The 17818-nt window shown below is 49.7% G+C and overlaps 1 protein-coding gene and 1 long non-coding RNA gene across 2 annotated transcripts in view; one reads left to right on the top strand and one right to left on the bottom strand.

The window, feature by feature from the left end:
• Positions 1-17818, top strand: part of XKR6 (XK related 6) — a gene marked incomplete at its 5' end in the record, with an annotated part of 176074 nt that overhangs the window by 111714 nt on the left and 46542 nt on the right. The window lies entirely within an intron of this gene.
• LOC125323034 lies at positions 3926-17390 on the bottom strand. Its single transcript, XR_007202341.1, has 3 exons — positions 17380-17390; positions 15150-15154; positions 3926-4057 (listed from the first exon to the last, which is right to left on the bottom strand). It is a non-coding gene; the product is annotated as an uncharacterized LOC125323034 (long non-coding RNA).

Genomic DNA, 17818 nt, shown 5'->3' with positions numbered 1-17818 from the left:
ATCTCACAGCAGTCTGGGATTCCATGACTGCTTCTCCAATATGTTGGGGTGTTCAGAGGGAACAACAGGAAAGGCTTTTTCACAGGACATTGTGCAGCACTGGAAGAGGCACTCAGGGAAGTGGGGGAATCTCCATCTTTGTGGAGCCTCCAGAGTCTTGGAGGCTCTGGAATCATGGATGTTGCCAAGCCCTGGCTGACCTGATCAGGTGGTGGACACAGATGGTCAGACAGAGACCTCCAGATTTCTCAATGCTTCTCTGGTTCTCTGCAACCCCAGCCAGACAGGAGACCTGCCGGGCTGCTTTTCCACCTGAATATTGCATGACACAAAGCCAAGCATGTGACAGAAAACCTTTGCAGTCCCCTTATCAACCAAAGCTGGTGTCTGAGCAAAGGCAGATGCGATGATTCAGTTGTGGGCATTTCAGGCCACCTCACACGCTGTTATTGATCCTGCCCTTCCCCTGCCTGCTTCCCCCCTCTGCCAGCAGGATCAGCCCAAGGAATACTTTGGAAAAGCCCCATTACATTCCTTCCTCTTCCTTTGCTGCTGACAGTGTGGGAAATCACCCTGGCTGTCAGTGTTGAGGACAGCTTTTATCAGATGCCAGGCTCGTCACAGCTCACCTTACGCGTGGTGACACTGCAGGATCCATCTGACAGCCAAATGCTCCTGCACTGGGGGGACAAGGCCAGGGTGTGAGCCATTAGATCCAGGGATCTTCCTGGCCAGGGTGTGGAAGGGGAGCATCCTTTCCTCTCTTGCACATGAGCTGGACTGATTGGTGCCAAACTGCTCAGGGAATTGGGTGTGGAGACCAAAGCACTGCTCCAAAGTCCATGGAAGCGGGACTGGAGCTTCCATGGAACCAGTGAAGGGGTGTTTTGGCAGTTCATTGTGTTTAATGAGCCAGCTGAGGAAGGGTTGAGGAAACCTTATCATTGGTCTAGAGTGGAAGGCCTTTTTCTCCCCGTTTGTTTTCTCCTGAAAAAAAATCCCTCTTTGAGGTCGTTACAACTCTCCATCCCACTGGATTTGTGTGGATTGAGCCTACAGAGAGTTGGTCCATCACTGACAGCAGAGCAGAAGCTCCACAGTGACACCACGGCACGAGTGGTCAGGCATTGGAACGGGCTGCCTAGGGAAGTCATGGAATCCCCATCCCTGGAATGTTCAGCAGGTGCCACATGAGGACATGGCTTGGTGGTGAACACAGCAGTGCTGGGTTAATGGCTGAGCTCAAAGAAAAACAAGGTAAGAGTCACCTAAGCAGAAGAAAACCTCCAAAATGGAGACATTTCTGAGAGCTCCCTTGACCTCCTTTACAGTTAATGGAAGGAAACCTGTGCCTAAAGGAGCACAAATGTATCCCAGAGATGGTCACAGAAAGGACCTGGGACAAGCACCTCAGACCCAGGCACGCATTTTACTCACCTAAGGTTCAGCTCAGCTCTTTGCATTATTCATTTCTCGCTGCTTTTTCAGCTTTAGCATTTTGCTATTTAAAGGTGCCTTGCAATAAAGGGACCTTAAATCTCATCCTGTTCCACCTCCTGCCATGGGTAGGGCCACCTTCCACCAGACCAAGTTGTTCCAAGCCCCATCCAACCTGGCCAAGATGTGTCCAGCATCACATTGGCTTGGTCCCTTAGCCTGATAAGCAATGGCAACCAAGTTCATCTGGTGGCCCTTTCAACCAGGAGCCAAGCTTGGACCCCAGATCATTCCTGACATGTGATTTCACTGGCACAACGCACCAAAGTCTGGGCTCTTCCAAATGTTTGCAGTGATTTATCTCCTGCAATATAAAGAACAGCTTTGTACTGTAGTTTTCTTCAAAAGTTTAATTAAAAAGTTCTCTTCCTTTCTTTCCTTTCTGTGCGCTGGAAAATGTACAAGGAGAAAGGAGGTGGATAAAAATAAAATAGAAGCGAAATTTAAGCATGCAAATGTTGATTAAAAAATATCAACCCACTCTCCTGTGAAATGCTAACAATGGTTCCCATGGCTCCTGTATCCCGAGTCAGAACAGGCCCAGTGGGTGAACTTTTGATTTCTGAAAGCACAGTCACCTCTGCAATGGGCACCACTGGTTACTCACCCTCAGCAAGGCAGTGTCTGCTCCACGGAGGAGATAAAACCACCCAGTGAGCTCCAGTGTTTGCAGAGGGGTGTCAGTCAAATTCCAGCTCGGAACAAGCTCCACATCTTCAAACAGCGTGGGAAGGCAGTAATGGGAACAAATCACCAGCAGGGACTGTGGGTATTTTTTCCTCCATTATTTGTGTGGATAAGTCAAACCTGGATAGCTCTGGAAGCCAAATCCAGGGATCCGATGGCATTCTCAAGTGAAATTCCCCATCCCAGGTGCTAAGGGAAATCACTCCAAAGCTCATTCCTGACCTGTTACACCACCTCCCACTCTGTGCATCCTCCAGGAAACAAATACACCCTTAAACAGTCATTTATTAAGTATCTAATTGTCACTCTCACTTTGCCCACTTCACAGTGATATTTAGCACTTCCACCAACCTGTGGGAGTTTCACAGTGTTTATTTTGGCTGGGTTGAAGAGCAGTGGCAGCCTCAGTGTGTTTCTCCAGAGCTTGCTCCTTTACCACCTCCTCCTCCTCTCTTCCCAGCAGCTCAGCAGATTTCCACTCACAATCCATATGAGCACTAGAAAGACATTCACTTCCCATAAAGATTCCCTAATCCATTTGGTAGCCAGCCTTGCAAGGCAGGGAGCAAGATCAGGACAGTGGGAAGAGTTGTAGGTTTTTTATAAGATCTTGGACCAGCTGCACCACTCCTTGACGAAGAGATCACAGCAGGTGGCTTTGATGTCCCCAACCACCATCAGGTGGCCCCAAAACACATCAGGTGGGTGATGCCCTTTGCAAGCAGGATGTGGCATGGGGACAAATCATCCCACACAGTTTCTCTCTGACCAATTCTGTGGCTAAGACTGCTTCAGCTGGGGCAGATTTTGAGGTTGCCCTGGAAAAGCCATGGCAAAACCATCCCTGTCCAGGATTTCAGGGCACTGGGTACCTTTCCTGCAGTCACAAGCAGCACAGGCTGCCCTGCAGATGTTAATGCAACTTTTGGGTGGAATTTGATGGGAAACTTGAAAAAAGTCATGTTTGGGACTGAAAAAAACAACAGTTGTGCTGGGCCAGGTTTAAAGTTGACCAAGAGCAGGTTGAGTAACAGCAGGAGGGTGCAAGAACAAGGCAAGCACACAGAGATGCATCCCGGGATGCTCCTGAGATGGATGTTCTGCTGTTGATTTAATAACAGAATGTTCCTTGGTGGTTGAGTTTCTCTGATTTTTTTTTCTAAATCCTTGGCATTGTAAGAAGGAGTTGCCCAGTTTAGCTGTGCTTTGCAGAAAAAAAGGAGCCTTCCTTTTGCAAGGTTTGAACTGTCACACAACCATCCCATATGGAGCTCCTGGCTCTTGTTAGGAAATCCTTCATTGCAGGGCACTCTGGGCCTTACAGCTCTTCACCTTGTATGACATCAGCTCCCCTTTTCTGGACTGAAGAATCTTGGTCTCTGTGATATATTTGCCTGGAGTCCTCAGCATCAGAAGGATGTGGAACTGCTGGAGAGAGTCCAGAGGATGCCATGAAAATGCTGCCAGGGCTGGAGCCCCTCTGCTCTGGAGCCAGGCTGGGAGAGCTGGGGGTGTTCACCTGGAGAAGGGAAGGATCCAAGGAGACCTCAGAGCTCCTTCCAGTGCCTAAAGGGGCTCCAGGAGAGCTGGAGAGGGACTTGGGACAAGGCATGGAGGGACAGGACACAGGGAATGGCTTCCCAGTGCCAGAGGGCAGGGATGGATGGGATATTGGGAAGGAATTCTTCCCTGTGAGAGTGGTGAGGCCCTGGCACAGGTTACCCAGAGAAGCTGTGGCTGCCTCATCCCTGGCAGTGTCCAAGGCCAGGTTGGATGGGGCTTGGACCAATCTGGGATAGCGGAAGGTTTCCCTGCCCATGGCAGGGGGTGGAACAAGATGATTTTTAAGGTCCCTTCCAACCCAAACCATTCTCTGAATGTATAGAACCTGTTCCACCATTCTTTTCTGAACCTTTTCTTGCTCTGCATCTCCTTTGGGAGATGAGTGAGGGCCACAAGCACACTGCAGACAGCATCCTAGACAGTGCAGCAGCAGCAGCATGATTCCCTGTTCACTTCCTTCCCTCCCCAGCCCTCCCTTTTATCCAATCTTGCCCTTCCTGACCCATTCTGAGCTGCAGGAGCTGCGGTGGCTGCAGGGCTGGCAGCAGCACATTGCAGCCGTCTGGCTGCAGAGGATGTGGAGCAGTGAGAAGGTTCCCAGCCCTCCCTGCGATGCTTTTCCCCCCTCTCCACCCTGCCTGGCTGCAATTGCTCTGCCTCCTCTGGCACAGATGGCTGGAGGTTTTCCTGAAGCTCAAATCCCAGTGTAAGGACTCCCAGGCCCCCGTGCCCCTGCGTGAAGCTCAGGGAGCTCTTGGCCACCGTGGCCATTGGGCAGCAGCGGCTCCTCATCCCCCTCTTCCCAGTGAGCGAGAGTGGGTTTCGTTACAAACAGGTTGGTGGATTTAATTAGGAGCAGAAAAACATTTTGATTTATGCTTCCTACCCGCCTTACCTCCTCCCCTGCCTCTCTGCCTCTCCAGCTTCACGCTTGTCAGAGCAGATATTTTTAATATATATATATTTATCACAAGCCGCTCCTTCAGCGCTACAGGCAAAGCTTTTAGCAGGGGAGAAGATGCCCGGCTTACAAGTAGCTCTCCAATTACTATTGCTTGCTTTAGTGATTTTCTAGGAGAGGCAAAGGGCTGGATCCTGGCTGTTTCCCTTTCTCCACAGCAGGATATTCACCGCTTCCTGCAGCGTCATCCCCCAGCTCTCCTGGGTGGCACAGCCACATCTGCGTGGTGGAGAACGTTTCCTCTTTGCCCTGGTTTGCATTTGGTCCAGGGAGGAGATTTCTGGCTGCTTTTCCCCCTCCCAAACACCAAGGCATCCATAAAATACCCCACCCAGGCCTGTTAGTCTTGAGATTACCAAGAGCTGAACTAAATCCCAGGGCTGGGGTGGCAGGAGGGGAACATCTCCGCAACCACAGTTTGTCAGATCCACGTCTGAGCTCAGATTCATGAATTGATACGAACGAGATTCCTTTCTCTCAGCTTGGGATCCATGTGTGGCTCTGTCCATAATCCAATGAGTCACTTCAATGCTCTTTTTAGGTCAAATTTAAAGCTACGCCTCCTCCCAGAGCAAAGACTGGGGGATGGGAGTGGCGGAGAAGGGGATGCAGGGACGGGATGTGGGGATGGGGCGGCTGAGAGCTGATCCCATCACACATCCACGGCAGGAGAGGCTCCTCCATCCCTCCCTCCCAAGCATCCAGGAGTGGAGATACGATCTCTGCTGCCGTGGCTCCGGGGAGACTCTGCCCAGACCCGCCGTCTGCAGCTCGGGAGGGAAACCAGAGAAAGGCACTGAGGGAAATGCCAGAAACTGAGCAAAGTTCAGCTCATGTAACATCTCCAGGAATGTCGGGACGGGGAAAGGACAGGGGGAGCTTGGCCATGGTCTCTTGGTGCCTCCACGTGGAGCAGCAACCTGATAGAGCAACTTATCTTTAGCTGCTTCCTTGCATCATCCATGAGCAAACCCTTTGCCTTTCCAATGACAATAATCCTGTCTGTGTGAAGCTACAGATGCCTTTAATATTTTATTTTATTTTATTTTATTTTATTTTTATTTATTTTATTTATTTTATTTTATTTTACTTTATTTTTCTTTATTTTATTTTACTTTATTTTATTTTGTGTTATTTTATGATTTCTTGTGCCGTGATAATGTCACACAGCAATGGGTCACTACGAATGGCAGGCGTTCAATGTGAAGTTTAAAAAATGAAATGCAATCAGGAAGAACAGTTTTGCCGAGAAGTGACATTCCCTACATTTCTAAAAAGAGCTTTCCCAAATCATTCCAAGTCTTTTACACAAAACCATCAAAATACTCATTTATTTGTTCCAGTTTGACCTCAAAACTGAATTCCCATCTTTACATCAGACAGCAATTCCTGGTTTCACCTCTCTGCCAGCAGGAGATTGTTTGTATAGATGTAGAAATGAATAAATAAACCACGTATATGGTCATATATATGATATATGTAAACATATATGGTTTATTTATATAAACATATAGCTCATAAATCAGATTTTATTATTTATATATGCCATATACCTCTCTATATACAGGTATAGGCACCTCAAATGAATAAATAAGCCATAGATTAATATAGGTTTGCACATATATATGAGCCCATATCTATGTTTAAGGTATGTATTTGTATACATGGTGTGTTTGTTCACTATGTATTTTCCCTTGGAATTCATTGTCCTGTATGGTGCTTATAAATGTAGAAAAAAAAATCAAAACTGTTGTAGCGGGTTGAGTTTGAAACCGGGCAGAAACACCAATTAAATGTAGTGGTTTTGATTCAAAATATTCATTATTTACTTATTTTCCTTCTGTGAGATAAGAATTAGGAGAAAAGCAAAGCAGGCCACAAACCTTGAACAGTTGCAGTACAATGAAAGAGCTTTATTACTAACAGAATTAAAAGTAAAGAGAAAACAACAAAACAAAATTAAAGTAAATTCACCCCCCCCCTTCTTTCCAGCACTTCTCTCCTTTTATCCAGCTCACACAAGGGATAACAGAACATGGGATGTTAGTCAGTGTTGCAGTTCTTGAAAAGTCTCTCTCTTATGCTTAAGGAAAAAAGGGTTTTCCTTCAGTTGCACGTGGTTCCCAAACTGCCACCAATAGCAGACCCGCCCGGAAACAAACAGTCTGCTGTGTGTAGAACATCTCTCCCATGAAGAATTTCACAGTTCTTTCACACTACAGAACATGGGCCATCACATGGGGTTATTCATCTTTTTAAGGATAAGTTATTTTGGCCTGCACACAGAGGCTTTCCTTCGCCACAAGTCTCTAACAGCCTCTTACTACTTCTATATAGCCTGGCATAGGCACTCTTCACAAACTTCATAGGCACACGTTGATTCTCCACCCCCCCCCCATGTTCTTCAAATGGATTAAAGAGACAAACAGTTTGTGGTATTACAGTTTCTTACCACGGCATGCAAGAAGGTTTCTTTTAAGCTGCGCGCCAGAATCGCGGCACCGCCCTCTTTTCTCCTGTCGCCATGCTCAGCTCCGTCCCACGGGACTCACTTCTCTTTCTCTCTGACTCTGCAGCCGCCATGTTGAAGAGTGTTCTTGTTCAGGCTTTACGGTGGGGAAAGCCTCGCTCCCTCTGTGCTGCTGGCTGCGTGGTGTCCTCTTCAGTTCAGCACGGAGTGTGCTGGCTGCAGACAGGAGGCTCTGCCGGCTCCCGCTGGCTCCGCCGGCTCCGCATGGAGAGGAGAGGGACCCGCCTGTCCCCAGAAGCCGCGCTGGATGGTTTTAGCTGTGAGCAGTCCATGGCTGGTTTTAGCTGCCTGCGGCTCTGGGACAGTCCCCCTCAGTGACCCAGGGTCCGTGCCGCAGCGATGGGAAAGGGGGAAAGGGGCAGTGGCCCCGGCCCGGCCCAGCGGGGCCGGGAGGCTCGGAGCCCCCCCACCTTCCAGCAGGCGAGCTCCGACCAAAAGGGGAAGTCCCGCCTTTCCGTGCGGTTTAAATATGTAAATTGTGAGAAGCGTAATTGGTCTTAAAGACTGTCCATCAACTCAGGGTCAACCCAACACAACTGTTTAAAAATTAATTCCAGAATCATTACATAAAATGATTTGTGGGCAAAATCCTGGGAAAGATGAAAGTGGTGCAAGGGTCTGGTGTGGGAAAGAGGATTTGGGTGAATATGGAGGCAATTTCTGAGCAGGAGAATGGCTGGACCAGAAGTGTGGGGTTCACCCCGCTTGGTACTTCGGCAATGGAGAGATTTCCAAACGAGGTATTTAATATAAATTAATTCCTAATTTGTCTCAGCCTGAGGCAGGGCTCCGGGAGCTGGACATGACCCATCCCAAACCCCCCGTGCCCTGGGCTGATCCCCCAGCGTGGGCAGCAGGGGAGGGGGGATTCTGTCCCTCTGCCCAGCTCGGGTGAGACCCCACCTGCAGAGCTGCCCAGCCCCGGGGCCCAGCACAGAAAGGACGTGGAGGTGTTAATTAGGGGGATGGAGCAGCTCTGCTGTGAGGAAAGGCTGGGAGAATTGGGATTGTTCAGCCTGGAGAAGGCTTTGGGATGACCTAATTGTGGTCTTCCAGTTCCTGAAGGCAGCCTACAAGAAAGATGGGGAGAGACCATTTACAAAGGGCCTGGAGGGACAGGACACGGGGAATGGCTTCCCACTGCCAGAGGGCAGGGATAGATGGAATATTGGGAAGGAATTCTTCCCTGTGAGGGTGGGGAGGCCCTGGCACAGTGTAGGTTACGGGGGTTCTGGGGTCCAGTCGGGACGGCCGGACGTAGACGGTGACGGATGGAGACGAGAGATCTCTATAGGCAGGTCTTGGGACACAGCCGGTTTATTGTAAAGGGCGTGGGTATTGGGGCACTGCTCAGAGCTGGTAGACTCAGCTCTGAGCAGGCCCAAGAGAGCAAGAGAGTGAACGGGTGAGAGAGAGAGAGAGAGAGAGTAGGAGCATGAGTGGAAGTGGAAGAGAGAGAATGAGAATGAGAATGAGAATGAGAATGAGTAGAAGAGAGAGAGTGAGAGAATGTCTGAAGTCCTGGTTACAATACAATAAATCATCTTCTGCACTGAATATTCTAATTGTCACTAACCAATCTAATACAAGATACAAATCCTATAGCATTTACATACAGCCTATAAGAGTTCTTATATTACCATAGAGTGTTACATCTTAACTTCTAAAAACTACTCTTTGGACCCCTTCTGCTGAGCTAGTAGGGTCTGCTCTGACCCTTGGACCTGTTTGCAAGCAGAGGGTATTGTTCCATCAAGAGGGGATTACTTCGGTCGGCCACACCATTGTTTTCTAGTTGTTCAGTAACTAAGACCTGGTATTTCAAAAGTGGCTTTCATTTCGATGTTGCCTGTAGTTTTCATATTCCCAAAATCTTTTGTCAGGCAATCATATTTCCAAGGCTTTCCTGTTTCATCTTCCCCAACAGCACAGGGTGCTCAGAGAAGCTGTGGCTGCCCCACGGTCCCTGGAAGTGTCCAAGGCCAGGTTGGATGGGGCTTGGAGCAACCTGGGATAGAGGAAGGTGTCCCAGCTCATCCTTCCTCTCCCCATCCCAGAGAGCGATTCCTCCGGAGGATGGCTTTGTGGGAGGCTGGCGGTGTGACCTGAGTCACCCTCTGCACTTGCCCCTTGCTCTGCCTGGGCTACAGAGGATTCTCAGCTGACATCAGACACCTGCTGTTGGAGTCAGGAATAACCTGGAGCCCTGAGCATCCGCTCCCCACAAACCCCGAGGTGCTGCCAATATCTCATGGAGACCTGCAATCCCCAAACCATGACAAAAACATGGACCAGGAGGAGAAGCCAAGGGGATCTCCTCGTCCCACCAGGTGTGGCTGCACCACAGCATTGCCACCATCCACCCATCAAAAGTGTTTCACACAGACTTCCTTATCCCTGGGTCCTCACCCAGCCTCTCCTCCTGCCTCTGTGACCCAACCTTCACCTTCAGAGGTGGTGACACCATGCTGGAGCTCTGTCAGGCTCTGGGAACCAGGGGTGAAGCCACACCAGCTGCAGGTGGCACTCCCAGCATGTCTGCGAAGGGGCTCCTTCCCACGAAGTCGGTCAGGAAATCTTCCCCTCACCGAATGATGAGCTTAAAAGTCTTTGACAGCGTCCCTCGAAGGCACTGTCAGCCGTGATTGTCTTGGACGTAGCACCCCAGGCACAGGCAGCCTCTTGCTGATTTGGGATGGGAGAGGATGGGGCAAGGAAGGTTTAATTTATTACTGCTTTTCCTTCTCCACCTGCCTGCCCATCCAACTCCATAGTGGCATGGCACGAGCAATCCCACAGGACTTGCTGTGCACCCAGAAGTCTGGGAGACACCCTGCCAGCTGCCAGGAGGCTCTGCAGAGCTCTCAGTGCATCACTGTGTCCTCACCCACGGGGTGGGGGTCCCTGCGCATCTGCAAAATGCTCATTAATACAAGGGAGGCAATTCCCAGTGGCTCTGTTTGCTGTGTCCTGAAGGGAGATGCCCATTTGTCAAAAGGAAATGCTTTAAGTGGGAAAACACCAGTGTGGGGAGAGGAAATCAGGAGTTGTCAGCATGGATTCACTGACGGGAAATCATGCTTGGCCAACCCAATTGCCTTCTGCGGTGAGACAACCACCTGGATGGATGAGGGGAGAGAAGTGGGGCTTGTGCACCTGGACTTCAGCAAGGCTATAGACTCTGTCTTCCATCATATCTGTTGGATAAACGCAGGAAATGTGGACTGGAAGAGTGGATGAGCGGGACTGAGAACTGTATCATAAATGTGGTGCTTAGGGACATGGTTTAGGGCTGGACCTGGCTGTCTTAACTTACTGGTTGGACTCAGATATTGGAGGTCTTTTCCAACTTTAATGATTCTGGGATTCCATGAACTGGCTGAAGGGCAGAGCCCTGAGGGCCATGATCAGTGGCACAGGGTCTGATTGGAGGCCTGTCACTTGTGGTGTCCCCCAGGGTTCAACACTGGGCCCAGAATGGTTTAACTTGCTCATTAATGACTTAGATGAAGGGATAAGTGCCTCCTCAAAAAGTTCATTGATGACACAAAGCTGGGAGGAGTGGCTGATCCCTTCAGAAGAACCTCAGTGGATTGGGGACATGGGCAGAGAACTGTCTGAAATTCAGCAAAGGGAAATGCAGGTCGTGCATCTGGGGAGGACCAACCCCAGGCACCAGCACAGGCTGGGGGTGACCTGCTGGAGCAGCTCTGCAGGGAAGGATCTGGGTGTCCTGATAGACAACTGGCTGTCCATGGGCCAGCAGTGCCCTGGGGGCCAAGAAAGCCAAAAGGATCCAGGGGCACACCAGGGAGAGCATTCCCAGCAGGTCAGGGAGTGATCCTGCCTCTCTTCTCAGCCCTGTGAGGCACATCTGGGGTGCTGTGTTCAGGTCTGGGCTCCTCAGGACAGCAGGGACACAGCTCCTGTAGCAGGTCCAGCAACAAAGTTGATGAAGGGCCTGGAGCATCTCCCTGCCCAGGAAAGGCTGAGGGAGCTGGGGCTGCTCAGCCTCAGAGGAGATGCTGAGAGGGACCCTCAGCCCTGGGTGTCCCTGTCTGCAGGGAGGGCTCAGAGCAGGGCCCGGGCTCTGCTCCGGGGCCCAGCAATGGCACCAGAGGAACGGGCAGGAACTGATCCCAGGAAGTTCCACTGGACATGAGGAAGAACTTTCCTGTGCAGAGACCGAGCCCTGAACAGATTGTCCAGAGAGGGTGGGGAGTCTCCCTCATGGGGGATATTCCAGACCTGTCTGGACACAGCCCTGTGCTCTGGGATGGCCCTGCTGGAGCAGGAAGGTTTGACCACATGGCCCTCTGTGGTCCCTTCCTACCTGACTCACTCTGTGATTCTGGGATTCATGGGAAATGTTTTATTTTGAGACAAAGATGGTCTTCTGTCTCCATATTCCATCTTCTGAAGTAGCTAAGCATGTCCATCAGGGATGAGGTGCATCTCCCATGCCTTGGCATGTACAGGGAAGAGGGAGACCAAGAGCTGGAAGGCAGATTTGCGGGTGTAGGTGTAGCCTTTCTGTCCCAATTTTACCTTCTTGCCCTTGTTTTACAAGGAGTCCCAAGCTGAGAAAGACAAACCAGACCCTTTATCCCATTCAGGATCTCCAGACCTTTGAGGAGGTTCTTGTTAAGCCCACGCTCAACATCCACCCTGGCTTGTCCATTCATTTTTCGTGCCCTGCACTCTTGGTGTTAATCCCAAAGTCATTTTACACTTAAAATTCACACGTCCACCCCAAAAGGCCTCAGAAAAAATGAGGGGAGATAGATGAAGAGATCAGAGGGGCTTCCTGCAACTGGGCTCTTCAGGAGCCACCCATCATCCATCCCCATCCATCCTCCATCTCCGTCCTTTGGATCCACCCACGCACGCCAGTTTTGATGAGGAATTTTTGGAGCCTGGCAGAAGAGCGTCTTTCCTGTGAAAGCCACAGAACATCAGGTTCCATCTCCCGAGCCGGCTCTCAAACACAGAGCCAAACCATCCCCAGCTCTCCCTGCGCTCATTAACGTGCAACTGGGAGAGAGGCAGGAACTTCCTAATGACTCGCGGCTCCAGAGCGGTGCCGGCGCTTTTGTTATTCCTCGTGTCGGAGCTGGTTCCACCTTTGATTCCGCTGGTGCTGGGAGGGGACTGCTGACAGCAAAGGCTGAAAGCAGGAATCATCAGGAGAGGAGATGAAGGCCCAGCCTAACACCTTTTATTTCTTGTCCTGTGCATTTAAAGAGCTGGGCTGGATAATCTGGAGGTTTGGATGGCAGGAAACACCTGGTTTTTGAATGGCTGTAGCAATTTAAATGGGGGAACTCAGAGACAGTTGGGTTTTGGGTTTTTTTTCATCATCTCTTTTGCATGGTTTTTATTGAAGCGGTGGTCATGGGAAGAGCTGGAGTTAACTGGTATATGCTGTAATTCCTGCTCACCGCTGGGAAAACAGGCGGAAAACCATCAGGAAATCAGGCCCATAACTCCAGGGGCAATGGAGCAGTTTATTTGCCACGGGAGATACAAATCTGGATTTCACAACAGCATCACCAGGGGGTTTGAGCATCACTTCCCAAAAGCAGGAGGGTGAACAGGGTCCTCTGCTGCACTTTGTAATGAGTTGGTAAAGCCAGCTGAGACAGTAGAACACCTGAGTTCAGATCCTCTCCAAAATGATTTGCAGGGCCACAGGCTGGAGTGAGCTTTATTTATCACCTTCATATCCCCCCCCAGCACTGGTTGTGGAGCTGGTGACCATCCTGCACACACAGGGGTGAGGCTTTCACCATGCTGGCTCCTCCAAAGGGTACATCCAAAGGGTACAGCCCATCCTGCAGCTGTCCAAGGCCAAGCTGGACAGAGCCCTGAGCAAAATGGGTTGAAGATGTCACTGCCCATAGCAGGGTGTAGCACTGGATGTCCTTTAAGGGCCCCTTCTAACCTTAAATTCTCCTATGATTCTACCAAAGTAAGTATTTCAATTGTCGCACCATTACATTATTATATCATTGCAAACCAACCAAACCTCACAGGCACTACCATTTATTGCACTGTTGTTTTTGCAGGCGATAGGTGATGTACTAAAGTGTTAATTTCCTATAGCAAAAGTTATAATGGGAAACCAAAGTAAAATTGATTTTAAATTACCATGGCAAGCTTGCAGAAACACTCCCATTATTCAGAGGAGTGGGTGAAGGCACTGCAGTTTTCACTGCTGGAAGGAAAATACCTTATTTATTATCAGGGGCTCTTGAGTGGCGTTGCCAGGCTTTGGTGACACCATCGTGGTGGAATCCTGTTATTAGGGAACATTTTCTTGGCTGAGAACAACCCGGTCCATGAAGAAAAGCCATGTTACTGGTGGTTATTTATTGTTTTCTCTTGAAATGGTTCTGGCGGGGATGGTGCTGTGTCAGTCACCAAGTAGCTCCCTGACTTGGGTGGGGGTAACAGCAGGAATTGCAGGCATGACTTTGCCTCCTGGGGACTTGTCCTTGATATTCCTAAAAGCAAGGATCACCCCTTCCTGCATGGACAGCTGCCCTCAGTTGGTGCTTCCCGAAAAACACCATTTTTCACTCGAAGGCTGCTGTCCTAAATTAACTTTCACCGAGGGAGGCCAGGGGAGAGCGAGGGGGGCAGATTGCAAAGCCCAAACACAAAAATCTGCTTGAGCCAAGGTGAGGTTTTTTGATGCTGGGATTGATCAGAAGCAAAATGCAAAATAATCACTCTAATTGTGATGAAAACTAGACCCAAGGACCCTTCTAAAGCCCTAGTAATGAGTTGTGGGGTCACATCCTGAAGGCTTTACCCTTCTCCAGGGACTGTCTGGGGATGAGCAGGCTCTCAGTGTTTGGGGACAGGATCCTGTGCAGGAGACTAAGGCTTTGTAGAGGCAGCAGCTCTCTCAGACTGCCTTGAGCTCATGGCACCGGAGATGGTTTCCCGTGGAACGCTGAGAATATGAAATGTTTACAATAAATCGACATAAGGCGTTATTACATCCTGTCCTTCCTGTTTGATGAGAGCACAGCTCTGGAGGAGCTGCCCTGCTGTCTGTACCCCATTCACTGCAGGCTCTGGATGTGCCCACTCAGTTTTGAAGGCTTGGAGCATTCCGGAGCATGGATGTGGCCAGATTCTGCCTGTTGGCCTCAGGGCCAGACACTGACCCTGAAATTCTCAGTTAATTACTTTGTCTGAGGTCCCAGAGACTGGAACAAAGCTTGATGCTACAAACAATTCCTTTTCTTGGCCCAATAAATGACACGAGCCCTAAAAGTGCTCGTTCCTCACCTGATGCTTCTGCTCTTAAATATCATGTAAGGAAAGTGCCTGTTTGCACTCGGGAGCACGTGGGGACTCCAGCACTGGACACAAATAGTTCATGGGAATATTTGCTCCCTCAAGCAGAAGGATGAGATCAGACAGATCATTTGAATTCCCTGTTGCCGTGGCTGCGTCCGAGGGTTCACACGCAGATGTTGAGAGCAGCCGCAGCAGTAATGTATTTATTGATATCTAAACTATTCCTAATCCAGCCTGGATTCTAGGGAAAGGGAGAACGGGAGGCATTTACACAAAAAGATGGATCTATGACCAAATGGAGGCAGGGTGATCTCAGAAATATGGGGTTTACTGTGCAAGACACTATGGGCAATTTACTCTGATTTCCTAAATCACAGCTATGCTTGTCTGAGGAGTGGAGTCCTGGTGGATACGGCTTCAGAGCAGAAACCAGTGTCGTGACATGTCCAGGGAAGGGAACGGAGCTGGGAAAGGGCTGGAGCACCAGGAGAGGCTGAGGGAGCTGGGAAAGGGGCTCAGCCTGGAGAAAAGGAGGCTCAGGGAGGATCTTCTGGCTCTGCACAACTCCCTGACAGGAGGGGGCAGCCGGGGGGGGACGGGCTCTGCTCCCAGAGAACAGGGACAGGATGAGAGGGAAATGGCCTCAAATTGCTCCAGGGAAGGTTTAGATTGGATATTAGGAAAAAATTCTTCACTGAAAGGGTTGTCAGGCGTTGGTACAGGCTGCCCAGGGAAGTTTTGATGTCACCATCCCTGGATGGATTTAAAAGCAGTGTAGATGTGGCAACTGGGGACATGGGTCAGTGGTGAACACATGGTGCTGGGTTGATGGTTGGAATCAATGATCTTAGAGGTATTTTCCAACCTAAACGATTCCATGACTGCATGACAACCAAATGTCTGGAATGGACCAGGGATGGACAACAAGCACCTAAATGAGACACAGGGCTGGATGTGATAAATCAAGAACCTAAATTTACTGATTGTTTTCAATTGAAATCAAACCCTGCCACACCTAATCCTAAACTCTTCAGATTTGGGGGTTCTGCTGAATGGTAAAAGTCTCCTTTGCATCACTGCTATGGTTCAAATCCACCCCCGAGAGTTAAGGAGCTTTGGTAGGCTAGGTAATGGTACAGGAAATTATGTCAGAAGCAGAATCTCAAAAATCATGGATCCACAGGTTTTTCATGTTGGTAAAGACCTCCAAGATCACCGAGTCAAACCTGTGACTGATCCCCACCTCATCACCCAGCCCAGAGCACTGAGTGTCCAGGAGTTCCTTGGACACCTCCAGGGATAGGGACTCCAGACCTCCTTGGGCAGCCCCTTCCAATGCCTGACCTACCTTTCCATGAGAAAATTCCTCCTGATGTCCAACCTGAACCTCCCCTGGTACAGCCTGAGCCCATGACAAATGCAGCAGCAGCCTCTGTATAAGTGGATAAAGGGAATTTCTTTTTCCTCATGTCTCAGGTGTGTGGACATGGAGTGTTGCAGGGCAGGTGTGCACAGACAGGTGGGACAATCTCACTGTGCTTTGAGATGTCCTGACAAGACTCAGAAATTACCAACAAGTCTCAGCACAGTTTTATGCCCTACAGAGCAAGCTTGCTGAGGGTTGCTCTTTCACACAGGTGTCCCCTGAAACTCACTCTTTCAGGCAAATTTCCTCTAAGGAAACGTGATTTCAGTTTCCCCTTCCTAGATTAGATATTAAGAGAAATTTCCTTAGAGGAAGGGTCGTAAAGCATTGGTACAGGCTTCCCAAGGAAGTGGTGGAGTCACCACCCCTGGAAGTGCTCAAAAATTGTGTGAATGTGGCACTTGAGGATGTGGTTTAGTGGTGAGCGTGGTGGTGGGGCTGGGCTAACAGTTAGACTTGACAACCTTACAGGTCTTCTCCAACCTTAATGATTCCTCAATTCTGTGATTCCTGCCAGTCTGTAAAAGTACCTGGAGTGGTTTTTCAGCCTCAGCCCTGATCCTTCCAACAGGGTTTGGAGGGGACTGGTCTGAGTGAACAAAACCCAGTTGGGATGGTGATGACACTGGGGGTGTCAGAAGGGGCTTTTCTCCTCCCTCCCAGCCAGGGCAAGAATGCCTTTGTGAGGGGCTGTGGTTTTTGGCAGGGTTCCTGACCTCACCTGACCCATCAGCAAAATTCTCAGCTCACCCAGATTCCTGGTGTGCTCCTTCCCTGATGGCTGAGATGAGGCAGCATTGGTGGGAAACCAAGAGTCAGGTTTTGGCTCCTCCACAAGCTCCCTGTGTGACTGCAGGCGATTTATTGCATCTCTCAGTGCCTCGGTCCCCTGCTGTTAATAATGCATCCTTTCTTTTGCTGTGGTTCTGTCCTTGTCAGTTTAGATTGTAAATCCTTTAGGGCAAGAGCTGTCTCTTACTCTGTGTGTGCTCTGGACTCGGCACAATCCAACTCTGATCTCAGCAGAAGCCTTTTAACGTTGCTATCACATAAATATCAGTGATACTTGGGATCCAGGGCTCCTGGGTTCCGTGCCTGGGTCTCTCAACCCCGCACTACAGCCAGGGATGGGTTTATTTTACCTATTGCTAAAACAAAGAATGTTTGAAAGAGTGATCAGAAGGTTGAGGAGAACAGGATCTGTTTATTAATAACTTTAATGTGGGGTTGATGGGGTGCAAGAGTTGAAAAAACAGTTGGGAATGAAGGATATGATTATTAAGGATTAGATTTGGCTTCCTGATAAAAGGTCCTAAAGGAAACAATGGAAGGGGTTGCACTTGCTCATAGAACTGCTCCCACACCAGAGCAAAGGATTTGTGGGAAGTGTCTTGGCTCCACTCCGTGACTGTTATCCTGCTCCTTCACACTTCCCAGCCTTCTCCATTTGCTCCCATAACAAGCAAAGCCGTCCAGGGAGATTTATTGTGTCCATGTTCTGCTCTTTGCTGCTACAAACCCACCAAGGGAGCTCCCAGATCCCCTTTGGGTGCTGTCCCCTTCTCTAAGCACTGAGCAGTGACATCTTTGAGCTGGTGACAGAGGGACTAGCAGCCCTGGAGGCTGCAAGAACAGAAGGTCCGGGTAGCTGTGGCTTGCAGGGACATGCAGACTGTGCTGTCAGTCTCACAGCAAGGGATTCTTCCAGCTGGTTTGGGCAGCAGGGGCAAGATCCCCATAGGAAACAGATGGATGGAGCAATGAATAGAGTGAGGAAGAGGAGGAGATGTCTCTTCCTTGTCCGCAGCAGGGTGGAGTTGTCCTGCCTGGTTCTGTAGAG

The sequence above is a fragment of the Corvus hawaiiensis genome, chromosome 3 (genome assembly GCF_020740725.1).
Source record: "Corvus hawaiiensis isolate bCorHaw1 chromosome 3, bCorHaw1.pri.cur, whole genome shotgun sequence".
In the NCBI taxonomy this organism is placed as follows: Eukaryota; Metazoa; Chordata; class Aves; order Passeriformes; family Corvidae; genus Corvus; species Corvus hawaiiensis.
The sequence above is the reverse complement of the archived record's forward strand: the minus strand, read 5'-3'. Positions and strand labels throughout refer to the sequence as shown.